This window comes from Lynx canadensis, chromosome D4 (genome assembly GCF_007474595.2).
Source record: "Lynx canadensis isolate LIC74 chromosome D4, mLynCan4.pri.v2, whole genome shotgun sequence".
Classification (NCBI taxonomy): domain Eukaryota; kingdom Metazoa; phylum Chordata; class Mammalia; order Carnivora; family Felidae; genus Lynx; species Lynx canadensis.
In genome coordinates, this window is record NC_044315.2 from 37,353,994 (window position 1) to 37,358,500 (window position 4,507).

General features: G+C 38.9%; 1 pseudogene; it reads right to left on the minus strand.

Moving 5' to 3' along the window:
• Positions 1–389: 389 nt before the first annotated feature.
• On the minus strand, positions 390–1,159 carry LOC115499078 (annotated as a pseudogene).
• Positions 1,160–4,507: the final 3,348 nt, after the last annotated feature.

The following is a 4,507-nucleotide window of genomic DNA, read 5'->3' on the forward strand; positions in this document are numbered from 1 at the left end:
CAATTTACATTAACAAATTATAATTGCTATATTTTTTCAATACTCTTTTCTTTTCACCTTTATATTATAGTCAAGTGATTAACACATCATTCTAACACAGTATTACAGTTTTCTGATACTCTAGAAGAAAATATAGGTAGTAATCCCTTTGACGTAAGACTTACCAACATTTTTCTAGACATGTGTCCTCAGGCAAGAGAAGAAAAGGCAAAAGTAAATTAGTGGGACTACACCAAAAAAAAAAAAAAAAGTTTTTGTGCAGCAAAGGTAACCATCAACAAAAGAAAATGGCTGCCCACTGAGTGGGAAAAGATATATGCAAATGATATATCCAATAAGAGTTTAATATCCAAAATATGTAAAGAACTCAAACAACACCAACAGTTTGTCTAGGCAATGGCAACATAGGTCTGGTAAAGCTCTTCCTTGTCACACTTATAGAAATGCAGAAAGACTATGTGGATGGGCAGCCCCACAAGCCACCAGCAGGCTTGCAGGGTCTAATTCTCTGGGTTGCAGGTCAGCTGTAGAACCTCCAACTGAAGCTGTGCAAAATAGTTCCAGGCCAGAAAGCGGCAGATGGTCAGTGACAGAATGTACCATGTCCAGCCCTTGGTACGTATGTTCAGGATCTCATTGATAAATTCCACACCCGATGAATAGAGAGTATAGTCGTGGGAGTGAAGGAAGAGATTGGGGAGCTCTTGTCTTAGTCTCTCATACATGATAGCCAGGTGGTCCTTTATATTCAGATCTCCTGATGGTGTGGTAGGGGAAGGGCAAAAGGTCCGAGGGGCTTGGAAAAGTATCAAAGCCCCAGGAAAGGGGCAGGGAGTTCCCTCAAATAGGCTCCTAAGCCCATCCAGGTAGTCACTATGCATCTCACGTCTGGGTCTTTCTTCCCTGGAGGGAGAACCACCCATGGTGAGCTGAGGGCCTGGATCTGAAGGAGAGGGAGTGGGGGATCTCCAAGGAAGCAACCAGATGGGGGGGTGGGGGGGGGGACAAGGGAAGAGAAGATGGAGAAGTGGTTGTTGTGGACTGGGGCCAAGGGGGGCGGGAATGGTAGAGCCCACAGCTCATCCCAACAAGTGCCCTCCTTAATGGCCATCACCTGTTCAGCCCATCTCCCTACCTACCTTCCCTCCAGTCTCTTATGGTTTGCCTCCCTTTTTTTATATCTTATTTTTCCTTCCCTTCCCCTATGTTCATATGTTGTATTTCTTAAATTCTACATGTGAATGAAATCATATTTGTCTTTCTCTGACTGACTTATTTCACCTAGGATAATACACTCTAGTTCCTTCCATGTTGTTGAAAATGGTAAGATTTCATTCTTTTTGATCACTGATTAGTGTTCCATTGTATAATATAAACATATACCACATCTTCTTGTCAACACCTTCTTGTATTCTTATCTGTCTCCTTCATTGTCCTCTTCCTGACCCAAGTTATGTAGGTCTGCTGGAGAGAAACTAGTGTTTGCTGCCATGGCCTTACAACTGGTGCAGCCAGACAGACACTTATCACTTTTGCTTTCCAACTATGACATGGGAGAGTTGCTGCTACTGCCAGCAAAATAAAGCCCCTTGCAATGTTGTCCTAGTAAGTGGGCCACCTTGGCAAGTTTTCCCTCTCCTCTGTGTCTAAACACATCTCTATCTCATGCAGATGGTGTTTCAGATTCTTCCCTCAGGCAGATTAGAGCTCCTCAAAGTCTCACCCATGGGTATTCATGCAGTTTTTCACTCTTCAGTTTCTATTTTTCCTGATCGTGGCAGATTAGGGTGGGACAGGCTCACTGACTTCTTCATACTCATAGCCCTCACTGAGGTCCTATCGGCACACTTTCAGATACGCAAGTTGGTAGAAACCTCCTGAGTGTCTTATGCAATGTGTATAGACACTTTTATTCAGTTATAGATGCCCATTTAGTTGTTAAAGCAGAGAGAGAAGAGGAATGATGCATCACCTTGATGCTGATGTCATTCACCAATAAAGCAATAGCATCTTAATTTTAATAGCTTATAAAAACTCTACTTTTGTAGTCTCCCTTTCCACTTTTTAGTAAATGTTGCTTCTTTGCATATTGTGTATCCACTAGCAAATGTTTGTCCTTTAACTTTTATACTAAGATCAAAAGTAATTTATTCACTACCATTACAATGTTTCATTATTTTGTATTTTTCTATGTGTTTACCTTAGTAGAGTGACATGCTTTCAGATTCTTTTTGCATTGGTATTTAGTTTGTTTTCTTTTCAATTGAAGATATTTCTTAAGCATTTATTGTAAGACAGGTATATTGATGTTGAAATCCCTGTTTTTAGTTGTCTGAAAAAGACTGTTTCCTCCTCATTTTTAAAAGATAATTTTGGTAGGTATAATATTCTTGGTTTGCAGGGTTTTTCCCCAATTATTATTTGAAATATATAATCTCAATCTTTCCTGACCTGCATAAGTTTCCAATTGGCTGAGAAATCCAATCATAGTCTTATGGAGGTGGTGGGGAAGAAGGCCTTGTATGTGATGAGTCATTTTTCTCTTGATGCTTTCAGAAAAGTTTTTGGTCCATGATTTTTGACAATTTTATTATAATGTGTCCAGGTGTTTCCTTTTTTGGACTGATCCTATTTGGAGTTTTATGAACTGCCTGAATCTGGAATTCATTTCCCTTTCAAGATTTGTAAGTTTAATTTAATAATTTAATTTAATTTAGTTTACATTTAATTATATAGAGAGACAGACAGACAGGAGCAAGCACAGAGGGAGAGGGGCAGAGAGAGAGAAAAAGAAAACCTTAAGCAGGCTCCACGCTTGGTGCAGAGCCCAATGCAGGCTGGATACATGACCCTGGGATCATGACCTGAGGTAAAATCAAGAGTTGGATGCTCAACTGACTGAACCACCCAGACACCCCAAGATTAGTAAGTTTTTAGCCATGATTTAATTAAGCAAGATTTCTGCCCTTCTCTCCCTCTCTCTCTCTCTCTCTCTCTCTCTGCTCCAAATGAGATTCCTATGATATGAATATTGCTTCATCTGTGAGTTTCTCAGTATTGATGTAGGCTTTCTTCACTCTTTTATTCTTTTTAGTTTTACCTACCTCTAAGTGAATAATTTCACATGACATGTCTGAGTTCATATTCTTTCTTCTGGTTGACCACACATACTGCTGAAGCTCTACATAACACTTTTCATTTTATTCCTTGCATAATTCAGCTCCAGAATATCTTTTTTATTAATTGTTTCTATCTCTTTGTTGAATTTCTCTTTTTGTTCAGGGTTTAATTTTCTAATGTCATTGAATTGTTTATCTAGCTTGCTTAGATCCTTTAAAATCATTATCTTGAATTATTTGTAAGATAATTTGTACATCCTTATTTGCAGTCACTTGCTGGAAATTTATTGTGTTCCTTCAGTCATGTCATGTTTCCTTGTTTTTCATGTTACTTGTACCTTTGAATTGATTTCTGCTTATATGAATAAGTAGTTGCCTCTTCCAGATTTTATGGACTGACTCTGGGTTGGTGCAAGGGTACTGGTTGTGTGCTGTGCAGCAGCTCCATTTCCATGAATGCACAGTTGCATGGATTCTGAACAGCTCCATCACAGATCAGTGTCCATAAATATTTCAGGGATTCTTGATTACTAAAGTTACAGTATCTGCAGTGATGGCAGCACTTCTGGTTTTTTTAGTGCTGATGGATGTTGGGGTCCTTCTATTCTCATTTTCTCCCATTTGGTAACATCATTGCCTGAAGGATTCCTCTTATTAGTAAGGTCTCGGAGGGGAGAGAGGTGAGCAACAATGGCTGCTGTTCTTAAAAGACGTAGCAATATAGAACCGCTGGGCAATTCTGTCTGCTGTGGTCAGCATGGATGAAATGGCAGGGATTCTCCTTCTCTACATTTTCCCATGAATAAGATCATAGCTGAGGGTATTCTTCTTGAGCTGAGCTGTTCTGGGATGGTGAACAGGATGACACATGTAATGTACTGGGCTATTTGTTTTTTTTAAGCAGCTATCCTTGGGTTTTGTGCTCCACTGTGTGGCTGCAGCTTCTTAATTTTAATCTAGGCTTCTCTCAGGATTCTGTTCATTTTTATGGGAGGATAAGGGCTGGAATGCCCTTCTACTGTAATTCCTTCTTTGGCACATTGTTTAAGAGTATGATGTTTAATTTCCACATATTTATTAGTTTTTCAGTTTTTCTTCTGTTATTTCAAATAGGATCTCACAGTAGAGAAGATAATTTGATTTCAATATTTTTAAATATATCGAGATTTACATTATGCTCTATTGCTGATGGTATTCTATGTGCATCCGAGATGAATGCATATCCTGCTGTTGTCAAGTCAAATGTTCTATAGGTCTGTTAGGTCTAATTGGTTTATAGTGGTGTTAAGGTTTTCCATATCTTTATTAAATTTCTGCCTATTTGTTCTACCCATTATTGAAAAGTGTCATATTGAAGTGTCAAGCTATTATTGTAGAACTATTTCTCC